A 20,987-nucleotide genomic window follows, 5' to 3' on the forward strand; every position below is an offset into this window, starting at 1 on the left:
TGGCCTACGCCAGCAGCTTCTTAAAATGAAAAGCCTCACCTTAGCGTCTGCTGTGGAAGCCTGTGTCCTCCACGAAAATGCTACCTGCCGTTTTGCCCGATTTCAGGCGTCCGAGTTGGCACGGAGGGGGTCCCCAGCCGTCGAATCGGCAAGCCAGGCCGCCCACGACGTCGAACGCATCCAGGCCGTCGATTACTTCCCGACCCACGGCCCGGACGACAGCGGCCGCTTCCCGCGCTTTTCGCGGTCTCCCGCGCAGGTGCGCGCCAAAAATAACGGCCACAACGAGGGACGCACTGCGCAGGCGCGCCCACCGCAAGATCGCACTGCGCATGCGCAGTGGCGCAACGAACGCCGTGACGTCATGACGTGCGGCAATTGTGGAGCTCTACATTTAAAAGGGCAATGTCCTGCAAAAAACCGACAGTGCCTCAGATGTGGCAAGATGGGCCACTACGCAGCCCACTGTCGTTCGGCTCAACCCATGGATCCGGCGCATCCTCGACAATCTCGCAGACAAGTCAGGACCGTCCAGCCCACGCATCAAGACTTCCAGTTAAGTGATGCAGATGACCAGGATGCCTTCCGCGTTTCCGTCATCGATGTCAACAAGGTCAATGCCATCAATCCAGCCGATGAGTGGTGTGCCACCCTGACGGTCAACCGATCGCGCGTCGCCTTCCGTCTGGACACCGGCGCATCCGCCAACCTGATTGCATATTCTGCAGTCCAGGCCATGAAGGTCAAACCACCCATCACGCCATCCCGGCTCAAGATGGTTGACTATAACGGGAACGTCATCCCGTCCATAGGATCTTGCCAGCTACAGGTGACTCACAAGATGCACACGGCCACACTCCCCTTCGAAGTTGTCGGCTCATCAAAGGACTCGTTACTGGGCGCACAGGCGTGTAAGGTCCTTCACCTGGTACAGCGCATTATGTCTCTCTCTCCAGATGAGATATCCGACTTCCCGGATGCTGAGTTCCACGCAAATCTCCATTCCCTCCTTGCTCACAACCAGGAGGTTTTTGAAGGCATGGGGACATTGCCATACACGTACAAGATTCGACTCAGACCGGACGCCATCCCTGTCGTTCACGCACCTCGCAGGGTTCCTGCGCCACTCAAAGACCGCCTCAAGGTACAACTGCAGGTTCTTCAGGACCAAGGGGTCCTATCCAGGGTCACGGAGCCCACGCCATGGGTCAGCTCCATGGTCTGTGTAAAGAAGCCCTCTGGCGAGCTCCGTATATGTATAGATCCTAAAGATCTGAATAACAACATCATGCGGGAACACTATCCCATCCCGAAACGAGAGGACCTCACCAGCGAGATGGCGCGAGCCAAAATATTCACCAAATTGGATGCGTCCAAAGGATTTTGGCAGATCCAACTGGACCCGGCCAGCCGAAGACTATGCACATTCAACACCCCTTTTGGCAGATTCTGCTACAACCGGATGCCATTCGGCATCATTTCAGCATCTGAAGTTTTCCACCGCATTATGGAGCAGATGATGGAAGGCATCGAAGGGGTACGTGTATATGTGGACGATATCATCATTTGGTCCACCACTCCGCAGGAACACATGCATCGTCTACGACGTGTCTTCACCCGCATACGACAAAATGGCCTGCGTCTCAACCGTGCGAAGTGTGCCTTCGGCCAGACGGAGCTGAAATTCCTCGGGGACCACATCTCAAGGTCAGGGGTCCGTCCCGATGCAGACAAGGTTAGCGCCATCACAGCCATGCCACGACCGGCTGACAAGAAGGCTGTCCTAAGATTCCTGGGCATGGTCAACTTCCTTGGGAAGTTCATTCCCAACCTGGCTTCTCATACAACAAATATGCGCCATCTCGTAAAAAAATCGACAGAATTCAACTGGCACCAATCGCATCAGCGGGAATGGGAGGAGCTCAAGCACAAACTGGTCACGGCACCAGTGCTGGCCTTCTTTGACACGACTCGACCTACAAAGATCTCAACAGATGCCAGCCAATCTGGTATTGGAGCGGTACTCCTGCAAAAAGACAGCACGTCGTCATGGGCCCCGGTTGCATATGCCTCACGAGCCATGACCCCTACCGAACAGCGCTACGCGCAAATCGAAAAAGAATGCCTGGGCTTGTTAACTGGACTGGACAAGTTCCACGACTATGTGTATGGCCTGCCACGATTTACGGTCGAAACTGACCACCGCCCCCTGGTCAACATCATTAACAAAGACCTGAACGACATGACTCCTCGCCTCCAGCGCATCTTACTTAAACTCAGGAGGTACGATTTCGAACTGATCGACACTCCGGGGAAGGATCTCATCGTGGCGGACACTCTTTCCCGAGCAGTGAGCACACCACCAGATGCGGAGGGGTTCGTGCGTCAAATTGAGGCACACGTAACTCTGACAGCAGCAAATCTGCCAGCTGATGATCCTAGTCTGGCCCACATACGCGCAGAGACGGCGACTGACCCCCTTCTGCAGCGAGTGATGCGCCACATGACGGAAGGGTGGCTCAAAGGGCAGTGCCCCCAGTTTTATAATGTGCGAGATGATCTTACCAACATAGACGGGGTCCTTATGAAATCAGACAGGATCGTTATTCCGCACAGCGTGCGCCAGATGATTCTTCATCAACTACACGAAGGCCACTTGGGCGTCGAAAAATGCAGACGAAGGGCCCGGGAGGCGGTATATTGGCCGGGTATTAATGAAGACATAGCCAATATGGTGCTCAACTGCACAACCTGTCAGAGGTTTCAGCCGGCGCAACCTCCGGAAACACTTCTACCACACGAGATGGTGACGTCCCCCTGGGTGAAGGTGGGTGTTGACCTATTTCACGCGCTCGGCAGAGATTACATCGTTATTATAGACTACTTCTCAAACTACCCGGAAGTCATGCCTCTCCATGATCTGACGTCGTCCGCAGTCATTGGGGCCTGCAAGGAAACATTTGCTCGCTATGGCATTCCAAGGACTGTCATGTCAGACAATGGACCCTGCTTCGCCAGCCGTGAATGGTCGTCCTTTGCCGCAGCATATGGTTTCACTCATGTGACATCCAGCCCTCTACATCCACAATCGAACGGGAAGGCTGAAAAGGGTGTCCACATCGCCAAGCGGCTCCTGTGCAAGGCGGCTGCTGCCGGATCGGACTTTAACCTTGCCTTGCTGGCCTATCGATCGGCCCCGCTATCCACGGGTCTCTCGCCAGCGCAGCTACTAATGGGTCGCTCCCTCAGGACGACGGTACCTTCCATCCTGGCACCAACAACAGACCATGAGACGGTTCTTCGGAACATGCAAATGCAGCGTGATCGCCAGTAAAGTCGGTACGACACACGAGCGACGGACCTGCCCCCCCTGTCCTCCGGAGACAAAGTACGCGTCCATCAACCGTATGGTGGCTGGTCAGCACCAGCCGAAGTCCTCCGACAAGTGGCTCCCCGCTCGTTCCTGGTTCGCATGCCGGATGGTTTAGTGCGTCGCCGCAATCGGCGCGCCCTTCGCCGACTTCCACGCTCACAGCCACACAGTACGCACACGCCAGATCCTCAACAGGCTTCCGAGGATGACTTTGTGGAGCTGCCGCACATCACGCCCTTTCCATCGCCACCCATGGCCATGCCTGCACAGCAGCCGGTGGTTCTTGATCCACCCTTGAGGCGGTCAACCCGAACTCGTCGCAAGCCCATTAGACTGGACTTATAATACCGTTCATATGTTTAACAAGTTGCACAATTTTACATGATAACCTGTTGTTGTTTATCGTTCCAGATGTCGTCTGACTGGACAACTGTTCAAGTTTTTTTTTCTTCTTCTCTCGTTCGCATTTATGTTATGTTATGGTACAACTTGGTTCATGTGACGCACCCGACATCGCCCCATGTACATAGTTCCGTCATATGCACATGCTGCACACGACACACACACACTCTTAGATGCACTCACGACACGATCATATTTATTACCACGTAGGCACATATCTTTGTAAAAAGGGGGGATGTCATGATATTCAAACACACACATCATGATGGACACACCAACAGGCAAATCAGAGCACACAACACCACAACCAATCACAGACAAGAACACCAACCACATAAAAAGCACGAGCACGACACCTGGTGGTCAGTAGGTCTGGGGATAAAGAAACAGAGAAGAGCTGTTACAACATCACAAGCAGGGAACCCCCACGTGCAGAGTGCAAAGACAAAACTGTACATAGTAAGTTTGAATAAAATAGCGTTGTACCATATACATATATGTTGGCTCATCTGTGTGTCAGAACACCCAACACCACAGCTGCAACATGATCTCATGGCTCCGAAACTCAATCCCTCTACCAATAAAAGCTAACACACCGTACGCCTTCTTAACAACCCTCTCAACCTGGGTGGCAGCTTTCTGAAAAATCGCAATAGGGATGAGGTCACCAAGGAGATTTTCATGGTATATTCCTGGGTAATAATGGTGAAATGTGAAAGAATCAAATAATTACTATGCCTTTATTGTTAAGGATAGGAAGCTGTGGGGCATGACATTAGAAGAAGAGGTAAAAAACAATTATAAATTAATTAAGCCAAAAAATTAAACTCTAGGTCCAGTTGAATTATATTAATAGAATTTCGGGAAGAGATAACAAGAGCACCATTACACAAGTATAAAGATTAATGAGAAATGGGAATAGTCGGGCGGCACAGTGGTGCAGTGGTTAGCACTGCTGCCTCAAGGCGCAGAGGTCATGGGTTCAATCCCGACCCCGGGTCACTGTCCATGTGGAGTTTGCACATTCTCCCCGTGTCTGCATGGGTCTCACGCCCACAACCTAAAGATATGCAGGGTAGGTGGATTGGTCATGCTAAATTGGCCCTTAATTTGAAAAAAAGAATTGAAAAATATTTAAATTTGTTTTTTAAGGATATCTTTGCAGGTAGAATTACTGGAGATTTGCAACGGTACTTGGCTTGTCTTGGGGTATCGATCAGTTTTGTCAGTGAGGCCAGCAGAACTTAAACCAGCATAAATAACCATGAAAATTTGATTTGTGTTGGAGTTATCCTCCACTTTGTAGCTGCATGATCTTTTGCATTAATTTGGCCAATTTCTTGGGTGAATTATACTGGAAATACTCGCACAACCTCATAAAAACTCTAGTTCTCCATGGTTAAACATACAAAACCATTATTTCTTCCCAAAGAATTGGGGTCCATCGATTATGGCTCCTAGTGCTTTGTCACCCATTCTATTTACAAGTGCTAGCATTGCCTTATTGTTGCGTTATTAAATTAAGTTGGTATTAAAATAAATTATGATGAACACGGAATAGGTTAAATGAGTATCAATATCATATCTATTTAAAATGGGCCTTGAACCTTTCTCACCTCATTGGCCCGGGGCTTGTCACTGATCACAAAGCAAGTCTTGTTGAGAAATCCACTGATCTCTTCGGTAAGAATTTTACCTCCATCACCCGACTGCGGTGTCCTTTGCTGGACATTCACAGCATAGAGCTGGAAGACTGTCATCTGGCTGTTTAAGCAGCCAATCACCATAAAGGATTTTCACAGACCTCCCCCCCCGCCCACCCCCCCCACCCCCGACTCCCCAAAATCTACCACGGACCAATATAAATTGCTTTTTGAAATGTTTGCATGAAGCAAATTAATGATTGGGATGTACAAAATTGGGTAAAGGTGAAAGGGAAGTGTCTCAAATAAAATTACTTACCATTAAAAATATTTTGCTTAAAGAAAGCTGCTAATTAATCATTTAACAGCATGCCATGAACAGAAAATTAGATTTCCAAGGTCAGTCCTGTTGGCCACCAAATGATATTAATAATATCACAGTTAAAAACCCAGGCCTGATTGAACAAGGTGTAACTTTTTTTTACAGGGTTTCAAACAACAATGTGCGAGTGGGAATGTTGAGGTTCTGGCGGATTTCAGAGACTGGAAGCTCTGAAGAGGTTCACAGCACATCATATAATGGAACCCTGAGTGACAGGCCGCACCGTTCAGGATTTCTATGTTAATCCGTGCATACCCAATGTCCTAAAGTTGCAGGCAGTTTCAGAAGGGGTAATAATGGCAAACACACACAGTTCAACACCAGCAACCACTCCCACCGCTCACACACTCACCCTGTACCCCCACGCCTCACAAATTATGTGCCTCTGTTTAATTCAGTGCTTTAGTTAGCTACTCTGGTTAGTAGACTACTTGCAATCAGTAGGTAGTGAAGTGAATATTTTAAAGCCTCCAGCTAAAGCTTCGCATTCACTTGTATGTGAAGACTTTGAAATTCACTTTGTCAAGATAAATTAGTTAGAGACTGTAGGTGAGAAGTAATTGTGTTGTCCGCTGCGAAGGTTCTACACCCTCTGGGTAAGATGTCCAATATTTCTGGTCTTGACTGAATAAATGCCTGAGCATTGCTTGAAATTAAATTATTTTAACAATATTAGCTAAATAGAAACACATCAAAGAACTTCATTAAAAATGGCTTGGTTTGTTAATTTATCTGCAAATGATTGGACAATTGTTAAATGTGTTAGGATGAGAGTCATTCTGATGGTGTTGGATTTCAAGAAGTAAACGTTTATTCAAAAACATTTGACATTTTAGTGCTGATGGAGCTCCAGTCAGGATTTCTATTTACATTTGTTCGAAATTAGCACTAATGCATTTGGAGATTTCGACCTTGGTCCAATAAAGAAGTTGCACTCCATCTCTGCACAAGGCAATGTTCCTGGCAGACTTCGCATGACAAATTGATTTCACTTCAAGTTGGCATCAGTCAAAGAGTTCACAAAATAGCCGATGGTGACTTGAGAACAATAATTTCCACACCTCCAGAAAAGGTAATTTAAAACCTGCGGCTCGCAATGTCAAAACTGAAAAGAGTAATACTGCACAACCCTTCCTTTGTGGAAGGTCATGGAACAGGCTTGCTGTTTATGACCAGATCAAGTAAAAGGTAATGCATATAATAAAGTAGTATTCGTTAGCAGAGATTTTAAAAAATGGGTGAGATGATTTGGCTGTTCACTGAAGTGGTTATTCACGAGACTGGTCAAATACAAGTACACATCAGAAAGATCGTTTTTTCAATGATAATTTGAAACAATTTATTGCACATTTGCATAAATCATTTGTGAGACCATTATTGTGCAGAAAATGTAACATTCTACCTTTGAAATGCTGAGAAACATGTATAGCATAAGCCACATGAGTGTACTAACCAAACAAATACCACAACTAAAATACTAAATGGAGAAGCATTATGTAAAGATATGGGGCGGGATTCTCCATCGACTGACACCGGAATCGGGAAATGAGATTGGGCGGATAATCAGTTTTGACGCCAAAATCGTGGCGGGCGCCAGTTTCACCAAATCGCAATTCTTCAGTGCCTCGACTGTGGCATCAATGTGTTCCACGCTACACGTACAGTAAACATCCTTGATATATCATTAGCGGGCCTGACCCGGCAGCGAGGTTCACTTATGCTTTCAAAAACCGTGAAAAAGGCGTCGTGGCTCTTGAGGAGAGAGAGGGGGTATGGAAAGTGTCCGATATCGCCATAGTTTACTGACAGTCATGCCGCTGGCCGGGGCTTCTGCCAGGGCCGGGGGGGTGGCCACGAGGTGGGCTGTGGGGACTGGGTGGATGGCACGCAATACCATGGAACTGCGTATGCCGCTGACTGCCCACTGTGAACTTCGGCCACAAGGGGCGGCACGGTAGCATGGTGGTTAGCACAATTGCTTCACAGCTCCAGGGTCCCAGGTTCGATTCCCCGCTGGGTCACTGTCTGTGCGGAGTTTGCATGTTCTCCCCGTGTCTGCGTGGGTTTCCTCCGGGTGCTCCGGTTTCCTCCCACAGTCCAAAGATGTGCAGGTTAGGTGGATTGGTCGTGCTAAATTGCCCTTAGTGTCCAAAATTGCCCTTAGTGCTGGGTGGGGTTACTGGGTTATGGGGATAGGGTGGAGGTGTGGACTTGGGTAGGGTGCTCTTTCCAAGAGCCGGTGCAGACTCGATGGGCCGAATGGCCTCCTTCTGCTCTGTAAATTCTATGAAATCTATGAAGTCATATGGGTGTCCCCCCAGGCCACTCCCTTGGTGCCCTCTGGTCCCAGCCGACTCATCAGTGGGGTGGGGTGCTCCTGATTGTCAATTGCAAATCTGGTGATTGTGTTCCACGTGGTGTCGGTGCTAGCCCCTTAGACATCGCTAAATTGGTGCCAGTTTTGCTGTAGTGGAAGCTCACAAATCCTGTCCCGGCGTCAACACTTAGGGCTGGACTGTCCGTTTCAGTGGCTAAGTGCCGGCGCCAGTGGAGCATGTGTGGTGTTTTACGACTGAATAATCGGCGCAAACCCCTCACTGATTCTGGCACAGTGAGAGGCGAGCAGCGGCACCGAAAATGGCCAGAGAATGGCCGGGTCCCGGGCTGCGCATGGCACGGCTGACGAGCCGCAGAGGTCGCAACATACAACATGGCGCCGGCCTTTCGCGGACCCAACCCGCCATCCGCGACACCACAGCCCACTCCCTGGCCAGCCCCTGCCACCCTCACCAGTCCCCCCAGCACTCGCAGAAGCCCCTCGGCCAGTGGCACGGACCCCGGCCGACTGTGGCACGTTGGACACAATCCGCAGCTGGCACGTCTGGTTCACGATTCGTGGGACCACACGTGGTCCGCGCCATCGGGAACTCAGCCCTCGGGGGCGGAACATCACCGGCACGTCATGATGCCGCCATTTTGGAAGGGGCGCAGCATGGCTGACCAACGTCAAACCGACACCGGCCCCAATTTCAGTTTCGAAACCCATTCTCCGCCCAATCACCGAACACGATTCCGGCGTCAGACTACAGAGAATCCTGCCCATGGTTTCAGGAATGGAGAATCCCGCTGATGAAGTGTTTGCTAATAGTGTCAACATGTCATTTTGGGCATTAAATGTTGTGTATCAGAGCAACATCATTGACTGGTGTAATGTCACGCATTACGCAAGACCATCATCTGAGCATTTGCAGGTTTTTGTGGAGTTCACCATTGTACACTGTTTGAGCAGCATCTTGTAAATAAATCCCTTGCACTATGTTATACGAACCTGACAAGTGCCACCTCCGATTCTTTTCCTTTGCGGCTACAACAAAGAATGTAACATTAAATTTGTAGAATCAATGTTTGACCTAATTAGACATGGGATAGAATCATTAAAAAATGACTCGTGCACAGTGGAGAGGCCAACAGCAATGGGAACAGACTGATTATTTGAGCAACTAAACTGAGGTAATGCTTGCCAAGGATGGGAAGAAAAGGTCATTCTCTGGGTGAATGGAAATAGCCAAGGAAATCAGAGGCAGAAGTGTGCCCCCCCAACCTGAAAATAGTGCACCAAGAAATTCCAGGAACTCAGGAGGGTGGGGAGGTGAGTGATATAACATTTTCAAGTACCAAGCTCCACATTCTGACTTTCCGAGCACAACTTTCCACAGAACATCATTCCTCTGACTGAATGCACCACCTCACAGCTCACCTGAACAACCAACACTCATGCTCATCTTTGAGCCATCACACACCGACAATTCTCTGCCTTCCCTTATTGCAGCAGATCAGAGGACACAGCTCCAGGGAGAGGCAGAGAACCAAGACAACCAGAGAAGAACCATGTCCACATCCATGGAAAGAGGGACAATTCGATGGACAGCTATGTGTGGCAGGCAAACAATTGTGTACTGGCCCTGATTATCGGGCTGCCAGTTTGCACACAATGCATATGCAACCAGAGCGACCCTGACCATAATGGAGGAGGATCCCATTGAGATCGGCAGGATGGCCCATGCACTGAATGTAGGTAATGGAGAGATGGTGGTGCCCCAGAGTCATGGTGACAGCGTTAGGTGACCGGCAATTCGGAAATGTCATGATATGCACTACGCTGAGCTTGTATCATGCCCCAATGTCAGGAATACATATGATTTTCGTCTCCCAAGTTTCTTCAAGAGTGATGAAGAATATGGTGAGGGACCAGGTCGAGGAGTGCCCAATGGAGCACAAGCACTCTGAGGATGCATCGTCACCTTCTCGCCCTCCACTAGTGCAGGTACATACATATCAGTGAGTACTGCACTGCAGATAGCTAGGGTGGCACATGGTGAGGTGCACATCACATGTGAGCAGGGGCAGGTACTGTATATAATGACAGCAGTGGGAGAGTCCCTGCCGGAGAGTGCAGGACAGTCTAAGCTCCGCTTAGCTGGAGCTCGAGACTAAACATCATGGATCATCCATGAAAAGGGAACTTGTGGAGTAACAATGGGGAATGTGCGTGCTTCTGTCAGCCTCTCCTCAGTGGCGGAGCACCTCACTGACGTACAGCCAGATGTTCCCCTGCTCTAGGAAAGGGGGGAATGTGCCGGTAGGCCCTGAGAGGAAAAATTAAGAGAGGGCAGATGGGAGTGGGGAGGCACAAGCTGTCTGCTTTCCTGATGACTGAATGTGTCTCTGCACAGTTGGAGATGGCTGCAGTCTTTGGCAGGGTCCTCACGGCCCTTGTGCTCAGAGCTGGTGGACAAGCAGTCTGGTTCCAGCTCAGCTGCCACAGAGTTTGCACCATGTAAAAGAACAAGGAAACAGTGAGCAAAACATAATAGCTGCACAAGCAGATTCACTTGGGTGTGTATAACAATATGAGTAATGTCATGCTGGTGTTTATACTAATAAATAATACTTGGAACTCCTCATTCTCCTGGCCTCAATTTTGTTACATTGCCAAATTCACCTTTGGCATTCACCTCCAGGTGAAAAAATATGAATAGATTTTACAAGGAAGTAAGAGTGTGAAAATGGAGGTTGGATTGTTGACCGTTGGAATTAATTATGTTTGGAGGTGTGTGGGTGGGGTAGCACAGGATTTCTAATGGCACTTTCAGATGGCCTCGCATGCACATATTAAGTGAAGCATGTCCGGATTCACAAGTTCCTCTGGCACCCCAACTGAATGGCTTTGTGACGACATCTGGGTCCCCCCTCTTCCCAGGAGAAGAAAAGTGCTGGCTGATCTGTACCTCTTTCCTGCTGCAGCTCCACTTCCCTCAGCAACACAGTATTGTGGAGGACAAAACATCCTAAAGATGGGGAGCACTGAGGTACGCCTCCAGATCTGGCGAGACACCTGACTCGCATATTGAGAAAGCAAATGGTTTGTTCCTCTTGCATCTCTCCGTTGGCTCCTTCCAGCAGTTCCATGGCTCGCATTTGTCTTCTGGGTGGCATGGTGGCACAGTGGTTAGCACTGCTATCTCATAGCGCCAGGGACCCAAGTTCAATTCCAGCCTTGGGTGACTGCGTGCAGGTTGCACTTTCTCCCTGTGCCTGTGTGGGTCTCCTCCGAGTGTCCCGGTTTCCTCCCACAATCCAAAGATGTGCAGGTAGGTGGATTGACCATGCCAAATTGCCCTTTAGTGTCCAAAGATGTGTAAGTTAGGTTAAGGGGCCATTGGGATAGGGCGAAGTTGTGGGCTTTGGTGGCATGCTCTTTCAGAGGACCAGTGAAGAATTGATGAGCCGAATGGCCTCGTGCTGCATTGTAGGAATTCTGTGATCCTATCAGCCAGTTGCTGAAGATTTGTGGAGGGGGTGGAAGGGGTGGAGGAGGGGAGGGGGGATCTGGAGAAGATGTTCTTGCTTTAAAATTAATGAGTCATGACAGATCCCTGGACATCCAAGGTATGACATTGAGCGAGTGAAATCCCTTGCTAATCATGAAGGTGCAAACTGATCTGAGGAGACCTCGGTTGTCGCAGGTGTGCAATGTTTCCCAGTACTCAAGAGATGCCTGCCATTGCATGAAAGCTGACAGTCCTGTGTTTTTGACTGGCCTCCTTCGTTGTAAAAGTTCACATAACTGTCAGCCTTGGAAAACAAGGTGTCCTGGATGATGCATTTATGGGTAGCAAATTCAGATATCCTTGCAATATCACCAACAGCTCATTGAAAGGAGACAGAAGTGAAGAAAGTCAGGGTAACCTTAACGGATACCTGGTGCTCTTGGGGGGAGGTTTCATTCCATGACATCTGCCATAAAAGCCGGAGCCTCCTGAGGGATTGTTGCTCTGTCGTGTTGAGGGAGTTCACTATCTGTCTGTCGGCCCTGTGTTGGGAGTATTGGCCCCTTTGTGCTGCAGTTCGCTATCCATTCTCTCTCCTGTGAAATGGCATGTGGCTGTGGAAGAGGCAATTGCTGTTGGTGTTGTCACTACGCCGGCTGCTGCTGCTCGAGCTGTGGGTTGCTACTGCTAGCATAGCTGCTCCCACAGCTCCTCCTCAAAGCTCTAGGCTGCTGCTGTATAAGTTGCCCCCATTATGCCATGAAGGTTGGGATGAAGTGCACTCCAAGCTGGTTGAAAGTACTTCCAAAAAATTGAAAATGACCCTCAAAGTGTTGAGTTCAGGCTCCCAGAACTAATCATTTAATCACAAACCTTTTACTGATGCTGCCCACAAGCTCAGTAATTTCAATTGTAAAAGGCTTCCCAGCATGCTAATTCCATTAAGCAATTACTCCCCGTTGTTGTCTTGCCTTGTTGACCCTGGCAAGTTGCAGAGAGCTTGTGCAACTCATGCACTGGCTTTGAAAGCCAGAATGCAGTGTTAAAATCAAATGTTTGATTGCAATATGCAAAGCTATTTGCATATTATACTGACTTGCCCCGACAGCAGCACTGAAATTACCGGCATGCCTGTAAATGTACCCGGGTCAGAAATGGGCAGGGTCATGTTGGGTCCCTGCCCAAATGCCACTTTTGGGAGACTTCAACTCTGCCCTCGTCTGAATATACCTCACCTTGTCAGTTGAAACTCTGCCTTGATTGACTGGAATAAGTAAATTCTTTCTTTCCAATTGCGCTGGGATGAATTAATACATGTCTTGTTGAAAAGCTTGGAAATTATTATCAGATTATGACTGAAAATACTTTGCATTTATAAAACAATCAACAATGACTTATGCTACAAAAGAAAAATGACAAATATATGTGTTGCGTTGCAAATAATTCAATTTCTAGCGGTTAACATTTGAATTTACCATGCATGTACGATAATTCTGGCCATAACGTTCGGAGAATGGTTTCACTCGATGTATTTTAAATAGTTTTCATTTAAGAATTAAAAACAGGATTTATTGCTGTGTTCCACAGTTTGGTTTTTGCAGTGTGTTAGTATGTAAAGGCAGGAATAACTTAATTTGCCATTTTGTTTTTTTGTTTTGGAATGCGGAATTTCAAACATTGGAGAGCTGCTTATTCATTAAACTCAGACTTTAGAAAATAATGCAATATTTATAAAAGAGCATTGCTACCAAGACATAATATATAATATATCAATATATAATGTTAGCATGAGCGAAACAGAGCTCATTAAGGGGCGATATCTTTCAAACTTGAATAAAAAGAAGGAAGAAGAAGACACCAACAGGGACAAAAACCTCTCTTCTTTGCTATGCAGTTAATCCCATGTTCAGCCACCTCCCAATCCTCTCAACACAAGTTTATATGCAGGAACAAGACTAATCAATCTGTTCATTCGAAAGATCAAACTATCTCCATGCAGAGAAACTGCCGAGTGCAGACTAGTCATCTTTTTGAAACAGCCAAGAAATGGACCCGAATAATTGTGCAAAAAAAACCCCGATATATTATGCATTCTGTTGCGGAAATAATATTTAAGAAGTTTCCAAACCTGCCAGTTCATTAATATACATTCGCAGACTGACACCATCACACGTCCCATCAATCTTCATCCATTCCTATCGGAGAGAAGCCAGGAATGTTTCCATTTCCCGAGAAGCATCTTCTCAATTATCTTCAGCACAGTTCCAAAGAGTCACAATCTTGAGAAGCAGTACATATATTGGGAGCGGGATACTTATGTGCCATCTCAAAAAATAAAAACACATCAGGGAATAGCCTACAAGTCCTGAATAAACAGCATAGAATACGGAATAATAAACCAATGTTCCCATTAATGGGCTGGGTGATTAAGATCTTAAAGGTGTGTTCGAGATTTTCTGGTTGCAATTTTGCTTCTTAAATTTATGCTGTTGATGTTTGTTTGCGTCCATTATTTTCCCCCAGGCTTTGCTTTTATTTGTATTTTTCACTTTGCCTTGCTATATTCAGCTTTGTATTTCTGAGAGCTACAATTTTGTATTTCAAGATTCAGAATGTGAAAACTCCTCTGAGATTTTCTGAATGCTTTGCAGAGGAAATGCAGGTATCTAGGTTGGATGAGAGATAAGCACATTTGCCTCTAAGTTGGGCTGCTCACACATGCTCTCGCCAAATTTTATGCACAGACCTAGGCAGGAGAGCCATGGCAGGTCTGAGAAGATCTGTTTTTTGCGGGCTGTCTTTCAATAGGATGGTGATGACAGAAGCATGTTGCGCATAGCCTGACCTTCATATCAACTGTACCACTAGGTGGCAATGACTATGAGGGTGATCGCAGCACTGAATAATTCTGCCTCCAGGCCATTCCAAATCACCACTGGAAATATGCATCCTAATTCAATTAATAGTACGCTAATTCCTGATGCAGATGATGGACATGTTGTTCACCAAGGTTAATTCAGTCTTGATATTCTTGATGAAAAGTTAACAACAGCGTGAGAGGACACTTCGTTGTCTTCTTTGTGGGCAGTATCTTTCAGCATGCAGCACTCATAGCTATCAGCTTCTACGTCAAATGTAGGCTTTGTGATCAGGTAGAAACTTATGTCTACTTAGATAAGCATGCAGTGTCGATTGGCAGTGATACAAGGCTTTAGATGCATGGATAGAACAGCAGTGCACTGCAATAAGGCCCAGTTAAGATCTGAAGGATGTTCTGACCAGGTGAGAAAGACTAATGTGGCTCCCCTCTATTCATCCTCCTAGGTTGGTCGCAACAAACACTTAAGTTTCTTTTTTACGCGGCTATGCCTGTTCCATATCAGAATGTATTTAATTATTTATTGAAGTGAGCAATAAGGAACTAATCAAACAAGGTTTTCTTTAGTTAAAGAGCAAATTCATTAATCACTGAACCCAAGTGAAATAAATAACAGAAACATGCACACAGCTATCAGAAATAAGGGAAGTAAGCGCCCAATTAAAACAAGTTCAACAAATATATGGTCAAGTATCCTTTGGTTTTCCTTAAGGTGTTAATTTTAAATGCTATGACCGATTTAGGTTAGTTGGTTTCTTGGCTGCGGTCAGACGTAGAAGATTTTGCAGCTATTACTAGATCTCAGTTTGCTGGTAGGTTTCTGATAGTTGACTTCTTGGGCGGGATTCTCCGACCCCCGCTGGATCGGAGAATCGCCGGGGGGTTGGCGTGAATCACTCCCCCGCTGGCCGCCGAATTCTCAGGCACCAGAGATTCGGCGGGGGCGGGAATCGCACCGCGCTGGTCGGCGCCCCCCCCCCCCACAGCGATTCTCCGGCCCGCGAAGGGCCGAAGTCCCGCTGCTGTAATGCCTGTCCCGCCGGCGTGAATCAAACCACCTCCCTTACCGGCGGGACCAAGCGGCGCGAGCAGGCTCCGGGGTCCTGGGGGGGGGCGTGGGGCGATCTGGTCCCGGGGGGTGTCCCCACGGTGGCCTGGCCTGCGATTGGGGCCCACCGATCCGCGGGCGGGCCTATGCCATGGGGGCACTCTTTTCCCTCCGCGATGGCTGACGCGCGGAGGTGACACCCCCCTGCGCATGCTCGGGGATGAGGTCAGCAGCCGCTGATGCTCCCGCGCATGCGCGGACTTCCGCCGGCCTTCGTACTCCCTTTGGCTCCGGCTGGCATGGCGCCAAAGGCCTTCCGCGCCAGCCGGTGGACGGCAACCACTCCGGTGCAGGCCTAGCCCCTAAAGGTGATGGCCTGTCCCCTAAAGGTGTGGAGAAATCCGCACCTTTGGGGCGGCCCAACGCCGGAGTGGTTCACGCCACTCCATCCCGCCGGGCCCACCCCCCCGGCCGGGTAGGGGAGAATCCCGCCCGTTATAGGTGACACGCCTTTTCCAAAGCAGAGAGAGGTAGAGATTGCAGCTTTTCAGCCTATTTCCTCTGCTGAAAACGTCCTTGACACTCCCTGTGTCACTTGCAAATGCTTTGCAGTGACAGAAGCCCAGCCTGTTATATTTCACCCATTGTGCATTTTTAAGGAGTTTTGATGCGTCTGTATGTGGCAATGTCTAGCACTTTGCATGTTAGCATCTCTTCCTTCGACAGTGGTGAGTTTCAATTTATTTTTCTTTTACTTTCACCTTAAAAGATGCTCTTGCATTTTAAGTAGCTTGTTCGGTCTCGTTTTAAATTGCAAAATCCAGTCAGTTGAAAATTTGAAAACCTATCACCGCATCGCAAGAAACAAAATGAGATACCCTCTCATTTTATTACATGGGATAAAAATACATGGAACAGAAAAATCACATTCACTCTGTCTCAAATTCCAACTGTTCTGCTCTGTCTTGACACCCAGTTGACCCTAAACCATGTTAGGCCCCGGATAATATGCTGTTACATTGTTTTTTTTCCATTTCAGATGGTTGGTTACAAATAAAACCAGCTTTCAATAAAAAGTAGGCTGGCATCAGCATTCTGAAGTTGCTTTTTATTTGGTAGGCAGATCAGAAAATTCTGACAGTGTCTGTCCCTTGCAACTTTGGAATAAGTGTTGTCTGATGGGTTTGGTTGGTTTGCCTGGCTATTAGTTCGCAGACAGCTGCTAAAAGTCATGCTGCTCATGGTTGATTACCTATGGGAATATTCTGTGTTCCTCACTGGCCCTGTCTTCATGATGTTCAGCACAGAGGCTTTTAACATGTACATTTTTCAGATTGCTAGCCTGATAGGGTATGATTGGTTTTAACCACCTGTCATGATATGCAGACATGCAGTTAATTATATACAGACAGGCAGCTAATGAACACAGAGAACAGGACATGACCAATGAGCAGGCAGGACACTCAGGGGTGGTATCTCACTATAAAAGGTACGAGGCACTCACACTCCACCTCTTTCCACTGATGAACATCTACAGCGTGAGTCAGGGTGTATGTACAGTATCACACCTCCAGCACATGGCTAAGAGCTACTCTGGTTCAGTCAGACAGAGTAACCACACTTAGGTTAGCAGAGAGTCGAACTCATAGAGAACTGTGCTAACTGTGCTACTGGTTCAATAAATCAGATTGAACTAACTTCAAGGACTGGAGTATCTTTTGGTTAAAGCTGCATCCAGTTGCAGCCTGTGTTATCCCAGAGTACATAACACATCACCATCAACCGTTACCTCTATCACCTACAAACATATTGGGTGCAATCTAACAGAAAGGTTTCTAAGTGTCATTTCAGGCGGGTTTGGCTAAGGAGTTTCAATCTCTGTCGGCAGGTTCCCCACTGCTATCTAACCACACACAGTCAATTAAGTGGGCCCTGGGAATTGTTTCTCCGGGGTAGCCCACACCAGCCGAGCTCACTAGCCAGACCGGCTCCTTAGAGATCGGGCCACCATTTTGAAAGGGTGCCTTTAAGTGAGCTTGAGAGTCCCCCACACTCCGTACCATGGGAAATGTCACCCTCCACATACATGGGATCACCCCCTACCACCACCCACCGTCAAGTGAGGACACCCCCTTTTCAGCCCCCCCCTGTTCAGGACTCCCACCCTTCACCCCCCAACCTTCCGGAGACCCCTTCATAACCCCCCTACACACCCCCCCCACCTGTCACACCCCCATCCCTCCTTTCTTGGGTATGATCCCCCTCAGGCCCCAGCCCTTGACAGTGCCACACAGGTAGCATGGCACTGCCACCCTGGCACCCTTGTAGTGCCCCTGCCAGCCTGACAGTGCCACCTGGTCATCTTGGCAGTGCCAGCATTGCCAGGGTGTCAGAGTGCCAGTAGAAGAGGCAGGGCACCATCCTGCCATGTACCTGACCACCTCAGTGTCTCCAATGGCCTGAGAGACCCCCCAGGAGTTGTGATGTATGGTCCATGTTTGTGTGACCTCTCACTGGGGAGCCGACCAGATCACAGGATGCCTTTAGATCGGGTTTCCATCTGGGTAATGAGATGGAGATTGCCCTTAATTGGCCTCATTTAGCTTCTCGCTCTACCGAGGTGGAATCCAGATCCCGCCATCTGGAATGGGCCAGTTAGATGCCAAACCTGGCATGGTTCCCAATTTTGACCTCTCCTGTGATCTAATCGGCCCACACAGATCCTCGCCAGTCACAACACGGCTGTTTAATTGCACCCATTAGCTCCATGCCAGGTAGTCTTGCAAATCTAATTGCTTGGAGGTTAGTGCGATGCAATTGGATTTTCGCCTTCTGTATGAATTCTGGTTTTGAGTTCAGCACTTCACTTTTAGTGAATTTTAAAACTTAGTCTGTTTCACACTACTTATCTTGCATGAGGTTCACTGCTGTTCCACTTACCATCTCCACCAGTATTGAGGTAGGTCCTCCTCTCTTACTCTTTTGCTTTGGGAATGTGTATCCAACGAACCTGTTCCATGTTTTCTGAAACACTACTGCTCCCAAGTGGGTGTCCAGTTCCTGCCTGTGCTGTTAATAATTTAAATGCATGTGCCATCTCACAAACTCAGATTCTCCTGATTGTATTAGTCTGTTTGTTTGCGTTCATGTTTCAGGCGATGAGAAAAGGAACATTTATTCCTTCTTTTAATTTAAACCTACCAGAAAACCTGTCACATGCTTCAAGGAGGCAGTGGTGTAGTGGTATTGTCATTGGGCACGTAGTCTAGAGACCCCGGGGAATGCTTTGGGGTCCCAGGTTTGAATACCACCACAGCAAATGGCGAAATTTGAATTCAGTGAACATCTGGAATTAAAAGTCTAATCATGACCACGATATCATTGTTGACCGTTGCAGAAATCCATGTGGGAAAGATATGTGGGCAGCACCGTAGCACAGTGGGTAGCACTGTTGATTCACAGCTCCAGAGTCCCAGGTTCGGTTCCCGGCTTGGGTCACTGTCTGTGTGGAGTCTGCACGTTCTCCCCGTGTCTGTGTGGGTTTCCTCCGGGTGCTCCAGTTTCCTCCCTCAAGTTCCGAAAGACGTGCTGTTAGGTAATTTGGACATTCGGAATTCTCCCTCGGTGTACCTGAACAGGCACCGGAATGTGGTGCTGGGGGCTTTTCACAGTAACTTCATTGCAGTGTTAATGAAAGCCTACTTGTGACAATAAAGATTATTATATGATTATTATATCTGCCTCCCTTCCCTAGTCTGACCTACATTTGACTCCAGATCCACAGCCAGATGCCTTAAATGCCTCCGAAACCCAGTTCAAGGGCAATTAGGGATGAACAATAAATACTGGCCAACGACGCTCATATCTCATGAATAAATAAATAAATTCTTCACTGTTGCAACACTCAAAAAGTTTAAAGCATTCCTTATCTATTTAGAAACATATATTATACATTGTCATGGTCATGGAGACGTAAGGAAAACCTTATCCCACCACCCTTCCTTTTCCATAACAATAACACAATTGAAAACTTTCACTTCTTCATCGGTAGTACCAGAGAATCCCTACAGTGCAGAAGGAGGCTCTTCAGCCCATCAAGTCTGCCCCGATTCTCCAAAAGAAGACTGCACCCATGTGCGCCCTCCGCACCGATCCCACCCTAACCCCATAACGCCACCTAACCGGCACATCCCTGGACACTAAGGGGCAATTTAGCACGACCAATCCACCTAACCTCTTTAGACTGTGTAAGAAACCCAGAGCACCCAGAGGTAATCCATGCAGACACGGGGAGAAAGTGAAAACTCCACACAGACAGTCACCCAAGGCCAGAATTGAACCTGGGTCCTTGGCGCAGTGTGCCCGCAATTCTCCGGGTGTTGGGATTCTCTTTACCCACTGGCAACGCAACCCTACCTGACAGTTTCGCAGCAGCGTGGGTGGTTTCAATGGGAAATCCCATTGACAAGCGGTGAGAAGAGAATCCTGCAGCAAACAAACGGTGCACCTCCGAGAAACATGTGGGGGGTGGGGGGGAATACCGCCACAATGGTTTGGCCTGAATTACTTTCAATGGTAGTGAATCCCACAGACTTACCCTTCTCTGGGTGATGATATTTCACCTCATCTCAGTCCTACATGGTCTTCAGACGCTCACCCTTGGTTTTGGACTCCCTCACCATCGGGGACATCTTTCTTGCATCAATCCTGTCTAATCCTGTTAGAATTTTCAAGGTTTGTATGAGATTCGGCATCATTCTTCTGAACTCCAGCGAATATAATGCTAACCGACTCAATCTCTCCTCAGTCCTGTCATCCCAGGAATCAGTATGGTAAACCTTTGCTGCACCTCCTCTATAGCAAGAACATCTTCATTTATATAAAAACATCATTTATAGCCATTCAGATAATAATCTGCCTTCTTATTTTTTCTACCAAACTGGATAAACTCACATTTATCCATATTATACTGAATCTACAATGCATTGGCCCACTCACTCAGCTTTCAAATCACACTGAAGCATCTCTGCATCCTCCCACCCAGCTTTGCATCACCTACAAATTTGGAGATATTACATGTCGTTCCTCATCCAAATCATTAATATATGCTGCGAATAGTTGTGGTCCTAGCGCCGACCTATGTGGCACCCCACTTGTCACTGCCTGCCAGTTGGAAATAGACATGTTTATCCTATTCTCTTTCCTGTCTGTCAACCAATTTTAAATCCACCTTAATACTCCCAATCCCATGCATTTTAATTTTACATGCTAATCTCTTCATAGAATTTACAGTGCAGAAGGAGGCCTTTCGGCCTATCGTGTCTGCACTGGTCCTTGGAAAGAGCACCCCACTTAAGCCCACACCTCCACCCCAGCCCACCCCATCTAACCATTTGGACACTAAGAGGCAATTTGGCATAGCCAATCCAC

Source organism: Scyliorhinus torazame, chromosome 5, assembly GCF_047496885.1.
Source record: "Scyliorhinus torazame isolate Kashiwa2021f chromosome 5, sScyTor2.1, whole genome shotgun sequence".
NCBI classification, from domain to species: Eukaryota; Metazoa; Chordata; class Chondrichthyes; order Carcharhiniformes; family Scyliorhinidae; genus Scyliorhinus; species Scyliorhinus torazame.